The 15,046-nt window shown below is 36.7% G+C and overlaps 2 protein-coding genes across 38 annotated transcripts in view; one reads left to right on the top strand and one right to left on the bottom strand.

Annotated features, from left to right (window-relative positions):
* The window catches only part of LOC136252779 (uncharacterized), a 151,293-nt gene that overhangs the window by 94,856 nt on the left and 41,391 nt on the right, over positions 1-15,046 (top strand). The gene's annotated exons all lie outside the window — the stretch shown is intronic.
* The window catches only part of LOC136252554 (serine/threonine-protein kinase ATR-like), a 151,722-nt gene that overhangs the window by 107,069 nt on the left and 29,607 nt on the right, over positions 1-15,046 (bottom strand). For 30 of the 35 annotated variants that reach the window (XM_066045249.1, XM_066045079.1, XM_066045037.1 and 27 more), the window contains one exon: positions 14,403-14,736. The exons of 3 other annotated variants lie outside the window; for them this stretch is intronic. The gene's annotated coding sequence lies outside the window, so the exon portion shown is untranslated. Of the gene's footprint in view, positions 1-14,402; positions 14,737-15,046 lie in introns of those variants that run through there. 2 more of the 35 variants (XM_066045090.1, XM_066045170.1) reach the window with 1 other exon arrangement.

Here is a 15,046-nt window from a genome sequence, read left to right as displayed (position 1 = left end):
CCTTAACTACAAAACAACCTTAATGTTGTAACTTCGAGTAACTTGACAAAGAAGTGGATGACGGTGATAGCGGTCTACGTCTACAGCTAGAGCAATAAACGCTCAGGTTTAACGCTGAAGTAGCGTGATGGTGGCGCACGAATGGAGGAGAAAGATTGCAGCTTGCCGACCCGAATGCCCGGACCTGAAATCCTGCCGTGGCCTTTAGACTATTGTGGCCCCGCTGTCACCTCTGTTTCTTGACTTTCAGTACCGCTGTGCCGCCTTTTGACACCAAGTACAATAGAGGCAAGCAGTAATTTGCCTGTGTTTGTTGTAGTTGATTTTACTGTAGCAACACCTCGAGCAACACTGATCGCGAGACTTATGAATTAGGAATTAACCGCAGTTTTAGCGAACGACTGAGGTTTATGTTTGAGGTAAGTTGTGTGTATGAGATGCACGTACTCCTTTGCATTTCTTTTAGGGATGAGATACAATTTAAGACAAAGAATGAGCTAACCTCATGAGAACTTTTAAAGTTTCAGGTTAGTGGTTATGATTGGGGCGAGCCTGAGCGAGCCCCACACTAGCGAGTCGCCCACGTAACTTTCGTCTCAGCGACCATGCCCAAGAACTACAGAATGAATCGGAAAGAGACCCTGAAATAAACGGACTTACCGTGAAATAAACGGCGTAAATCACAGCACTTCCATGTATGTTCGTCTCATCGACCATGCCACGGAGAAATATACGATGTAGATTACAGCACTTCCATATATGTTCGTCTCATCGACCATGTCACGGAGAAATATACGACGTAGGTTACAGTACTTCCATATATGTTCGTCTCATCGACCATGCCACGGAGAAATATACGACGTAGATTACAGCACTTCCATATATGTTCGTCTCATCGACCATGTCACGGAGAAATATACGACTTAGATTACAGCACTTCCATATATGTTCGTCTCATCGGCAATGTCACGGAGAAATATACGACGTAGATTACAGCACTTCCATATATGTTCGTCTCATCGACCATGTCACGGAGAAATATACGAAGTAGATTACAGCACTTCCATATATGTTCGTCTCATCGACCATGTCACGGAGAAATATACGACGTATATTACAGCGTATGAAACACGTGTATCAGCGCGTGAATATGAAAATCACCTAAGTTTGGCTAAATGAATGCAGAAGAACGGCTTAGAAGAAGGAGACAGCTGTACAGACTGAGAAGGGACCGAGAAACACCAGAAGAAGCTGAAGAAAGACGAAGGAGAAACAGAGAATATTCCAGAACAAGATATGCTCGGCAAAGGGACACAATCTCACCTATAACAAGACGGTAAGGTCAGCTAAACTCCAATCAACGCCTGCATCACAAAAGCTAACCAAGCCTCAGATCATAATAATAAATGCCATGCATGCACCCATAGCTACATCAATTAATAAAGTATCAATTCAAAATATTATTGAAAACATGCATACAATCATGATTTTGTAGTGCTAAGAAATTAATATGATCACACTGAGAAAAACAAATTACTCAATAGTACATACAGACGTGATCACTTCCTTTGTAGAAATTGTATAACATATATATATATATATGTTAATGTACAAACTCAATCATGAGTATATTCGTACATATGTAGTTAGCTACTTATTTACAAATTTATATAATTGCTAAATAAATCAAGAGATGGAGCTTGGATAATATGATAATCTAGTTGGTTCCATAATTTTATTGTAAAAGGAAAGAAGGAGTTCATATAAGCATCTACCCTTGTTGGCAACTGCAGAAATCTTTGATGGTGACCTCTAGTTGTGGCGTTGCTTGGTCTAAACTGTTGGTGCACATTAATATCTACCATGTCATTAATTATTTTATACATTAGTGAGGCTCTCAAATTATTTCTTCGATTCTCCAATGTGTGCCATTGTAAACTGTTCAACATAGCTTTGGAGCTGACAATATCTGATCTTCTATTTTGTCACAATGAATGGCTTCTTTCCCACGTTGTGCAACTTCATCAAGCACATTACTAAACATGGTCAGCTGGCGCTCATTTCCTTTCTCATCCTCCAATAATACACGAGCAATACTCGCTTTAGCACACCTTGCCAATTTCATTTTTGAATTGCATTTGGCACACTCCACTACAGCTTTACCAACATCGCCAATTTTTGAATTACAGTTTCTGCAACTTGAATATGATTCAATATTCATCACTACCGCTATGTCTCCTTTCACCACTATTGAACAAGGTTCTTCAGCAACATCGTCATCTACCACCTCACCAATATCTTCAACCTCGGTTATATTACACATTTCCCCAAGCGACAAATACTTGTGTGCATTAAATGACCGCACTGTGACATTTACAAATTTGTAGTTTAGCCCTTCCTCCAAACTACTCACATGTTGCTCCCATGCCACACCTCTACAGACAGCTGTCGAATCTGCTATATTGACCTCTTGTTTTACATATTTACTGCCAGTCTTCCCCTTCAACTCTTGTGGTAAAGAACAAGACACTACTTCCCAACTACATTGATCCGTTGGTGTTCACGCAAAGTCCGTAAATCATCAATTACCACGTAGTTAACTGCATCACCGCCAGATCCCCCAGTTGCATCGTCACTGAGCTTAAACTTTTTAGATGAACTGACTATTGCAGATTTACTGCCAGCAACTATTTCCAAATCATCACCTCCAAACTTCGGCCGCTTCACAGTACAACGAGTAATAGCTACACCACGCCTGACCTTCCCTGCTTCTTCGATCTCATTTCGAAGCTTTGGCTCGAAAGAGACCACTCGCGCACTCTTTACACCATCACTAAGTTTCGCTTCAAAGTATGATCTTTGAGTATTTCGACTCACTTTTACAGGCGAAACGGCACCAACGAACACTCCATGAACAGTTGCGGAGTTGGATTCTTCCATACTTGAAACGTCCATTTCTTCTGCGATTTGAACTGCCATAACTATTTAGTACTGATGGTACCAACGTTCAAAATGTGCGAAAGATTTTTGATTATTGCAAAATAGCGCATGCGCATTCCCATGCACACTAATAATTATTATTCCAAGTATCTATTATAGCTATAGTTACTAGCTATTTGTGTGTTTTGATAGCCTATGGCTAACTCGGTACTTCATACTACACCTAGCTATACTAATAGCTAATATCCAAGGTACTATTATACCTTGGTGTAGATGGTGTAGATGATCATTTCGTATAAATTGACCACTGTACAATCGTGTCTATAACATTAAAGGGATTTATAGTTCCTCTTATTTATAGCTAACAAAAATCTGCTGAGTTCACCATCCAGTTGAACACTGCATGACAATCAGTAGCTGGCTACCTAGTGAATTGCAATAGCTATCAGCGTTGAAACCGGGTCGGGTCAACCGGGTCACATTTTCTCCGGGTCATCCGGGTCTGACCCGGTTTGCAAATTATCCGGGTCTGACCCGGATTGGATCACGTGAGAAAATAAATTGATCGTTTAACTACGTGGAACCTATATACGCTAGTCGCGTAGCTCTTTCGTGAGCCACGCCCACTTATCGCGTTACGAACATACGCTCAGCCACGCCCATTCATTAGTAAGTGCAGTCTGTAGCATGTAACTGTGTTCGTTGCTGTGTGCAAGCTTATGTTGAGCCACGCCCACTAATCGATTATTGTATGAGTTGTATATAGTCTAGGTCTAGTCTTGCAGCAGGATAAGTACTTTGTGAGCCACACCCATTTTATTATATTGGGAAAATGCAATACTAAGTATGTACGAAGCCACACCCAATTGCTGTCTGTAAACTCACAGTAACTACGTGGAACCAAACCCACTGACTGATTTTAAATTATAAACTTACCGGCGTAGTTATCACATAACTACTCGTTTACTCAACATGAATCGAACGCTAAAAACGTAGTCTCGCTCGCTCAAGAATACCCGAAACATAGCTCTTATCGCGCGCCTCGGCTTAATTTAATCCGGGTCACATCCGGGTCAAATCCGGGTCTGACCCGGATTGCTATCCGGGTCTGACCCGGATTGCTATCCGGGTCTGACCCGGATTGCTATCCGGGTCTGACCCGGATTGCTATCCGGGTCAGTGGGTCATCCGGGTCAGCAGTAGTGACCCGGTTTCAACGCTGATAGCTATAATGCAGTTAATATAGCATGAATATATTATACCACTTACAAACAGTAGCAAGATCTCATTTGAGCTATCTCTGTTTCATCACATCGTGCTACCACGTTCACTTGAATATACACTCATCATCAACTACCTATTGCTGCTATGCATACTCTCATTAAATATGTTCAGGCTCGCCCCACGATGCTGTTTGCATCTGTCTAGTTAATGTGATTATTGGTTGTTGGTGTGGATTGTATGTAAAGAAGTGTGTCTCCTCTAAGTGTAAGTAGTATGGCACTTTGTGTCTCTGTATCCCATGGCTCAAGTATATTATCAACTTTACTGGTTAGGAGGGTGAACACAGAAGGTAGAGCTTGTATGAGGTCCTTACGATCAACTAGAGTATTTTAAAGAAATATAGTGTATTTGACCTTGGCATTATTAGAAGTTTAGGACAGCAGAATTGTTTGACATTTCTGATGCTGATGTATAGTTTTGCATAGTATTCACCGTGCTGTGACATTCGGCTTGATTTCTTGTGGGTACAATGACATAAAAATAGTAGCTATCTATGTTATACTCCAACAAAACATTCGCAAGGTGGCTTAAAATCTGAGCCTTTGCATGCACATCATTGTTTACTACACATCAGATAAGTGTATCCCTGTTGCCATTAGCCTACACAAAAACATAGCACTACTGTGGTCCAGTGTTAAAGAGGCAGGTAATTTAGGCTGCTTTTGTATAGTACTACTGTATGCAGTTCTATACGCTTGTGTATTCATACTCAGTTTATGTTTTATTAAAATTTTTAATCCTGAGAAAACCAAAAGAACTTTAGAAATTGTGCAAACTAGGTAGGTTTTCATGAAGATGGTCGCATTTACTAGGTTGATTATGGTAGTGAGGTATTGCTATAACAACATACTATCAAAATACAAGGACTCCTAATTCATCACTTCGTATAGCTGTAAAATATTTTGTACTGGTGTTGTGATGTGTTTTTCTATTACCAGCAGTAGTTCATATGCATATCTTCTTTTCAATATATAGCATTCTCTGCATTGGACCATTCAGCATGATTGTTCAGGTATTGATCGCTGCCAGGACAAGCTGTTTTGGCATCTAGATCGATTATTTCTGGTGAGTTTCTTGAAGGATAATTCTATAATAGAGTAATATATATTTTGTTAGATATGACTAGTAGAAGGATACGACTTTAAGAGGTGGAACGTTGTTTGGAAAAAGATACAATACTAACAGGTATTTAATCGTACTGTACAATGTTTTGGCATTACATCTATTTTTTTCTATTTACAGTACACAGAAAATGTTCGGGCAAGAAGTCTGCCATTGATGAACACCCAAGACAGAACATTTTTTGTAATTTGACTATGTTGCATTTTTGTGTATAGATGGATGACCTTTTGTTGATTTAAAATTGGAAGTATTTAAACCAATTAATACAGAATATAGGGGTGGGACGAGGGTAAAAAATCTGACATTTCCTCACATTTACTGTTGGGAAAAACGACCTTTCCTAGCCTTTAAGTGGTAAGGAAATATCAAAAAGACGGCTAAATCTTTTCAGGAAAGTTGTGGAAATGTGATCATTCCTGTTGAAAGGAAAGGTAAGATAATATTGTAGAAATCTGACATTTCCATACCTTTCCACAGTCTCTTAAAGGTAAGAAAATCAATTCTTTTTTTATAGTGTAAGTGGTTTTGGTTTCCATGGATTATTATAAACCTAACTTGTCACTTTGCATGTATGATGAAGAAAACAAGCTAACAGGGAAGTTTGTTGCTTTTTTGCAGAATAACTGGTTTATAGTATGTTGATTGCTAACATATATGTTCACTTTCTTTGCACATTATTAACAGTGTATCTATATATACATCACATAAATAACTGGTCAACCTGCATAAAGAAGTACTGTACCCTGACCTATGAAAATTGAGGCTGATTTGTGGACAAACCTTTAGGGACCCGCCGGTTATGCTCATAATTTTACCTATTATGCTATGCTGCATTGTTCAATAATTCACCTATTATGCTTAAATTAATGCTCAATATTTACCTATTATGCTCGATTATGCTCAATGTTCATACCTTAGTTCATATGCTTTGCTACTAGTTTAACACTGTTTAGAAAGAAAAAAATGAGTGGCTGGAACACAAATAATAAATTCTTGCTGCATGCCTGCATGTAAGAGAAAAGATCAATATACTCTAATAGAACAGTCAGTTTGATGATTGTTCTATTAGAGTTACTGACTGCTCTATTAGAGTATATCGATCTTATTTTGCAATTGTCATCATTCCAGCAAGAATTTACACTATCGTACAAATATTTAATCTATTATGCTGGCATTATGCTCAATGCTTTTAGGTACCTATTATGCTCAAAATTATGCCAGCATAATCGGCGGGCCCCTACAAACCTTCATTGTCAGGGATCTTTGAACTGAATAGTACACTGTACTTAGTTTAGTGCTGTAATAACCACAGGTATCTGCTAAACTTTTTGACATAAACAACAACTAGGTGAATTCGATTCATGCTATCAGTAATATTAGATATTATACTAAAATATGGAGCTTGCTAAGGTATACTGGTCTTGGACATAGTGTTGCCACTGCTTTCACAGTTTAGCATTATTACACTCATCACAAGCAATTATAATTATTGCAGCTGAGTTGTTGCATGTTTTGAAATGATACGCCAAGTTTGGCAGCTTCGCCTGGCTATGGGCTAACTTGTTGTTCTTTTGCACCTTAACGTTTTCATCCATGTTTTAATTTAGTCTATACTATGGCTGCTTGTCAAAATGAAATTTGGAAGGCTAAAAACTGATCCAGTGATGTACTGTAGGATCAGTCGAGCGAAGTGAAGTCCAATGAGCTTCTCTCCTTCAATTATCACCGTATGCTTATTTGGTGTAAAGGGAAGAAATTGGCAGTTTTGGATGAGGAGTTTATCTTTCACTGCAGATGACATTAAATACAGAAGCTAATAAAATGACAACCACTGGAATAATACAGTATTTGGACCTGTAATGTTTCTAATGAAATTAATGAGAATAATATCCTCCATAGTATACAACTCTATGCTGATGATTGAGTGGTGTACAGAGTGATTAATTCACAGCAAGATTCAGTGTGCCTTTAAAGAGACCTAAATACCATTATTAAATAGACTGAGAAATGGCAAATGTAACTTAATATTGACAAAATATGTTTTGCTAAGACATACTAGAGTTTTTTCTCCCATTGAATCTAACTACAACATTAAGTCTAAAACTAGCAGTGCAACAGTGATATTTGGGAATCATTTTTATGAACTCATGCAGTAGTCAAATCACATTAAAACTGTGTACAACAAGACTAACAAGGCTCTAAACTTTTTTGTCACAACCTGAGTAAATGTCATGCTGATGTCAAGATACATGTAAATGCCTACCTTACCATCAGAAGGCCATTGTTAGAATATGCGGCCAGTGTCTGGGATCCATAAATTAATATTATAAATATTTTAGCAAGTGACATTGAAAAATTTCAATGCCGTGCTGCAAGATGGGTGTTTTCAGATTATAATATGTTAGCTATTACAGCAGTGCAACAGAATGCTCATACATGTAACTCTGTTCTACAATAGAGAAGCTGAACCGTACAGTGTATTAGTAGATCGGATCAACACTTTTTAATATATAAAGATTACATACCTGTATATTCAAACTCAATTTGACACTAGAACCAAAGCATTATGCATTATATAACATTTTAAACTTGTGACCTTTATATTATTGCTAATAATATGTGCATGCCTTATTGTACTATACTTTATTAATTTTCACTCTAGATAATTAAATGTGTGTCATTATATATAATCTTGATGACTTACGTTGTAATTTGGGACTGAATTTTGGCCCATTTCAGTAAATTTAATACACACAAGAGTTACAGGGTTAAAGTAGGTATGTGTACATAGTTTTCCCTAGTTTGTTGTGTAGTTCTAAAATTAGTGATCCATGTAGGCTTCAGTAGCTAAGTGAACAATATTTTATCTCTTGATTGCTAGGTATGCTACACATACACCTGTAGCAAATTTATTAATCAGCGAAGTTTATAAGATCCAAAAATATTCTTATAACTTCACAGCTTTACAAACTACTCTAAAATGCAAATTAAACTATTGCCAGATAACAAAACAATAATTGATAGATTTAAGCCTGCTGTTAATGTATACACTACGGAAGTTAATATAATTATGTAAAAGCTATAATAATATTATGCTAATTACAATGTTTAATTTTGTATGATGTATGGAATGATGCATCACTTAAATTACTCAGCATTTGGAGGTGCAATGTCCCTATTATACATCTACCACTGTCCACATGTATACTATATTTGTGATCAGATATGCAAGAGTGTACCTTTTCCACACATTCTACATGTGAGCAAATAAAATGAGTGACTCCTTATATAATCAGATACTTAACTCATGTAAAATTTGTTTGCTCGTGCATGGAAAATTTCAGAGTTATATGCAATTAAGAAGTTTTACAGTTCAAGAGCATGCATGGGTCATTTTGTATGTAAAAAAGGTTTGTATGTATGCGTGCGCGTGCATGTGCATGTGTGTGAGTGTGTGTGTGTGTGTGTGAGAGAGAGAGAGAGAGAGAGAGAGAGAGAGAAGCAGCATAGCAAAGTGGCTGGAGCATTGGCCTGGTAATCAAAAGGTTCCAAGTTTGATTCCCAGTTAAGCCAATTAATTCTGTTGTTTCCTTGAGCAAAAACTTTACTCACCTTGCTCTAGTCTATAGTTGTATATTGGGCACCTGGTGGCATAGTTTCATCTAAGCAGATCACCCAGTTGTAACATTACTGGGTACCTAGAAAGCAAATTCCCAGTCTCATTTAGCAGTGTTGATGTTGTGTAACTTCAGGTTTCATGACCTCTCTCCATGAGACCTGGGCAGTCTTCCTGTAGGTTACTAGCCCTGCCCCAGAGGGATTTGCCTTCACAAGGTTCAAGTGCCAAAGTGGTATATAGGCATCCCAGTGCTGGTTTGCTGGGTGGTAATGGCTGTGTTTTGCATGGCTACCGTATATAGGCTGTGTGATATGTGCGCATGCGTGCGTGCGTGCATGTATGTGTGTGTGTGTGTGTGTGCATGTGTGCGCGCGTGTGTGTGTGTGTGTATGGTACCTCTTCACTAATTCATGTTACATTTGGAGTATATACATGACTTTAATGCAAACAAAATTTAACAGTGAACAACAAACTGTAAATAGCTCAAGTATATACTGAGTGGCTGACATGCATGCTTTAGAGTAGATTCTTCTTTTACCAGTAAAGTGAACTTGTTTGTTCCCCTACCTTTTCTAGCTTCACATGAAATCTTAAGCTTGATGATGCACAAAATGTTACTTTTGTGCATCAGTGATCAAGCATAAGATTACTTTTAAATCAACTAGTATAGTATAAGCCAAAACAGCATTGTGACATTCAGCAGTGGTAGTAGTGATTCACCACCTGTTTTACATGGTATAAAATAAGTTAATCCTACATTATTTCAATGCACACTTTACAGTTTGTCAAGAGCTAAAAGATGACATGAAACTGTTGTTGGTCAGTTTTATCCTAGCTTCTTTCATGACACTGGGTACACCTAAAGGATTAATTCATTGCCTTATTGAAAAGTGTGGACCACGTGGTACTCAATGCAAGGTGGACCAATTCAGCCCTGAATGTGAATCCTGTGTGCCATCAAGGGTGGAATGTATAAAAGATTGCAAAATGAGTTGTTGCACATTTCTCTTTCCGTGCGTTTCATATTTGGTCACTATACTGTACCATCATGTCAATCATTTCATTGTCATATACCAACAATAGATAAGATTTCTATAGTGAAGTTTTATATGAACAATAATATAAAAATAATGATTGCATTCATATTATATTCTAGGTGAATAATCCAATGTTACCTGTAAAAACTGCTAATGGAGCAATGATACCTAGGCCTGGAGTAAGGCTTTGCCATAAACAGTGTGACTGTGCTGGACCAAGACGTTAATGTAATACTGGTGCTTGTGGAGACCCCCTTGTCCCAGGGGTAAAATTCTATTGTTTTCCAGACTCAGTGAAGTAGGGTTGGCTCTTAACTGGTAAGTGTAATATGTATGTAGCATAGTTATGTAATACTGTTGAGTTAATATCTCAAGTAGAACATTCTGTATAGAACATTCTATGATATTAACTCTATATAGTTATAATTTGTGTGATGCATTTGTCTGTCTGTGACCTCACAGGGTTGTCAACTCAAGGACAAAGAGCACCTACATGTTCTGCAAATTTCATTGAATAAAGAATGTTAAAATGCTACACATGTGCTCAACATGCAGTTGCACTTTTAAGATTTGACTGAAACGTCACTGGTAAAGGTAATTTTTATGGAGCTATAAGGCTATGAACCACCTTGTGGGTGACATTGAATTTTTAAGGTGCATGTGTGTGATATATTATGAACAGTAAATTTCCATGTGAGTACATCTTTACTGTTATGCACATATACACAGAAATAAACTGACTTAAGAGACACTTTGTTCCACTATGAATATAGACAGAACCATAATACTGTAGTTATTATTTACATGCTTGTAGTATTGTCAAATGATACACACAACTAGTGATATGAAGTAGTGCAAGTAACCACAGACATAGCATTAATTCAAGCAAAGCAAAAATTGCATGTACCAAGTAGAAGCATACATTGCATAATATTATATCATAGCAAGAGGTCAAGCCTGCTAAAGACACTTATAACATCACATAATGACTCTAAACTGTGCAAAAACCTAGAATGGAATTATAACATATTGCTGATTAAATAAGTATACCACACTATTTATTATTTCTAAACAGTGCATATTTAGCTAGGTATCCACACAGCCAGTTGGGTGTTTACGTCTCTCCCTTTGCATGAGGTCACACTTCTAAGTGAACCACCACTAGTTTCTGATTACCATTTTGGCTACAGCTATCTACTGCAACAAATGAAATTGTACTAATGAAACTGTCCACTGTACTAATGAAAGTTTCAATGCCAATCCTCTGTCATTCACCAATGAGATTCACAACTGGTTTAGATAATGATGAGCTACTGTAATAACCATAGGTGTCTGGCAAACTTTTTTAGGCAGGAATATGTTGAACGTGCAGGTATGTACTGTACAAGTCATTGTTGGGACAAGCCTTGCTGATGATAATTTCAGAGAGTAGTCTAAATTTTCTTAGTCTGCATAAGGTCATTAGGGTATCCCTAATAGTTAGCATATCTTACTGACTAGTTTTGTTACATATATCAGTACTTTTCCAAAATGTTGATAATTATCCTATTGAAGAACAGCAACTTAGCTAGCATATTTTACATTGAGATACTGTATTGTAACAGTCACACATACTTGTGAGCCTGAGATACTGCAATATTAATACTCAACTATATCTATAATTATATCGATAAATATTATTGTGCACAAACTAATGTAAGCAAAATCAGTCAGAGCAAAAAAATTGATGGAAAAAAAGTGGGATTAAAGATAATAGGCTCATGTCTATTGTGAATAAATATCAAGAGTATATATATTGGGAGCCCTCCCCATTATAAATTATACTCTTGATAATATTATAATAGTTTTGTTACTGGATTTGTGAAAGGGATCTTCTACACACATCTAATTGTAAAAACTTGGACAACTACCTCAGTGTTCAAAAATCACAATAATTACATAATACGCCTGAAATTTTCAGCAACAATTTTTGCAACACAGTAAGGATATTTGCTTCTTGTTTTGTACAGAAATTTGACATTACATACTACTCCAATCCAGCTTGTTTCAGTACTTTTTATCATGGTACTACGTTGTCCCTATACTCTAATTTAAAATTCATAATTTTTCTTATACTTGTTATAATACCAATGGTAGAGCCACAGGTAGATTAAATGTACTACAGTCAGATGGCTACATTCTATGTATTTTGCATTGGTCTGTAAACTCTGGCATACTGTAATTGTTTCTTTTTTCATTGTAAAATATTTTTACATGAAAAATTTTTATACAAAAATAGAGTGAATTACGGTAATACAGTGTAAAAGCTACAGAAATACTCTAATAGAGCATTCACTGATCAAAATTTTAGTAAGAAATGCTGTTATTAACCCAGGAGCACAATGCAAGCATAACGAAAACACTGCAAATGGGTAAAATTCTGAAAGTATTTTGGACAAAATTAAGTTTTTGAACATATTAAATTTGACTGTGGTGGTGGTTGTTACAAAGTGATTGTTCTACGTATTAGAGAGTATTGATCTAAGGAACAATGTACAATGTATTTGAGCTTGCAGTTTCTATTGACTGCACTATTTTGAGTAACGTATTGATCTAGTTTCAAGGAATTAAGCTCCACAGCTTGAAATATATACCAGTATGTTAGCATTATGCTGGCATAGCATCAAGGCAATAGGGATGGTGAGGACTATGCCAATAAAAGCATAATAGGCAGGAGTGTGCAATTTTGAGTGCATACCAAGTAGTAAGTGTCTAAGGCACTTTCAGCAAAATCACTGCATAAAATAGATCATCCATATCACCATTATAGATTTTATCTTGTTCAACATCTTACAACAGTTAATATAATTGTCAACACTTATCGACTACCACCAGAAAAGTGTCAAATTCATCAAAGGATCATGTCTATTCAATAATACATGGTGATTTTGTACAGGCTGCAGCTGTGTTGATAGTTAAAGATGCACACTCTCTCACTATATAATTGTGAACTCTTGATGTTTATATAGTAATAATCTACCATTTTGTTTACTGACTATATAGAACATTCTATGTAGTCATAACAGGTAACAACTCCTGGAGGTCTAAAAATTTTTGCTATAAACTATTCTTCCAGACTCTTTCTTCTGTTAGTGGTTGACTGAGTTTTTTGGTCGTTTGTTACAAGCATTGGCATGTAGACCTTCTGAAAATAGTCTAAATGCTTTAACAATGCTCCAAACAAAATTTTAGTGGCTTATACACTTTGTAACATTTTTTCTTCAGAATTAGATGCTAATTAAGCCAGTTCACTACGTAGCATGTAATCAAGTTGTAAGTGTGTAGCACACACTTGTAATATTTATATGAAAAGTTTCATACATTTTTTCACAAAGAGCACAAATCACCATTCTTGGCACTATACTGTTCTACTACTGTATGTAAAGATGTGTATATACATTGTAAACATTCAACAGGTTGATGGTATTCCACTGGGGGGGTACTAGTATAGCAGCACAACCAAAAAATCCTGCACTTTTTCATAAGACCATGAAACTTTCCACATAAATAGTAGTCCTCAATATATATATATTTTTAGATATCGCTCCATCGCTGATTTGACCTTTGGTGACCTTTACGGCCATTTTTGTACAGAAAATTGATCATTTTTGTCTTTAATTCCCTGAGGTAGTACTTAACTTGTTAAAATATGGTACCAAAATAAAGGTCTGAACAAGTTGGTTTTTATTTGAAGTCAATAGGTGAATTCATTCTTAAGCTTTGAGTATTTTATCAGCTGCAAAATTTGATAAATTTATGCATAATTATCTGCCCACAGGTAATTCACACCTCAAGAGCAGGTAAATTTATCAGATTTTGCAGCTAGTAAAAATACTCATAACTTTGTAATGAAATCACCTATTGACTTCAAATAATTGCTTTTGCCAACAAGACCCTTTGTTTTGGTCAAGGGAATGTCAGTCACAAATCCAGAGGGGGGCACAGGGAGCACGTACTCCCTCCCCCCCCTTCAAAAAGAATGCATATATACAAGATTGAGATACTCTAATAGAGCAGTCACAGTGTTCATGAGGCAGTGTAGATTAACTATGAAGCTATGAAGAAGGATCTGAATAAGGATCTTTATACTGTATACATTTGGTATTAAAGGACAGCTATTATTGCCACTGTGACCTTTTTTCTCTCTCTCTCTCTCTTCAAGTTTTCAGGAAAGTGCACCCCTCCCTTTCCAAAACTCTGGATCCGCTGCTGAATGTCACTCCAACAGTTTACCAGTAAGTGATACTGGAATTGTGATGTGTACTGGCAATACTGTTACTGTATCTCAGTAAATATTGTAGACATGCAGATGTCAAGGCTTTAACAACTACGTATTATACAATATACTAGTATGATTAGAGTTCTAAAATTGCATTGTACTATTCATCTCAAATGTACACACATAATCCTTAGTATCACAATACAACACTACCACAGTGCTAGAAATAAGTGTCAGAAACTGTCGGCTGCTTTTAGGAGATAAAAATTTTCCAGTATGATGTTAATGGCTTTTCCATTAGACTTTAGTCAGCTAAATGTTGGAAAATGTCCAATGATTTTCTACACACATTGTCTTGTACCCTGTAACTCTCCTAGGTTAGACAACTGTTTCATCATGAGGTTAACTTTCTCCAGTTGGGTGCTCTTCCGAACTAAGCTTGTCTTGTGTAGTCTATCCAGCCTCTCATCAAGGATCTAGTGGAGTATGTAAAGTATGGAGAGTACTACTATTATCATACAGTACTGTATAGTAGGGATCCATTCAAGCAAAACAGCACCCCCAACAATTCAGCCGCCAAAAGTCATCCTAAAAATATTTTTCATGATGAAAAGCACTTTTATGGTAGAGTTAAAGCATTTATAATGTCAAATCTCCTGTTAAAAACAAGAAACCCCTTATACAAGACTCAATAGTGAATCACTACAACTCAGTTTTTGCCTGTCAGTCTGGGCTGACCACAGTCACAAGCCACAATACATAACTTGTATCTGACATGTACCTTAT

The sequence above is a fragment of the Dysidea avara genome, chromosome 1 (assembly GCF_963678975.1).
Source record: "Dysidea avara chromosome 1, odDysAvar1.4, whole genome shotgun sequence".
Classification (NCBI taxonomy): Eukaryota; Metazoa; Porifera; class Demospongiae; order Dictyoceratida; family Dysideidae; genus Dysidea; species Dysidea avara.
Note: the sequence above shows the minus strand (reverse complement) of the source record. Positions and strands in the feature narration are given on the sequence as shown.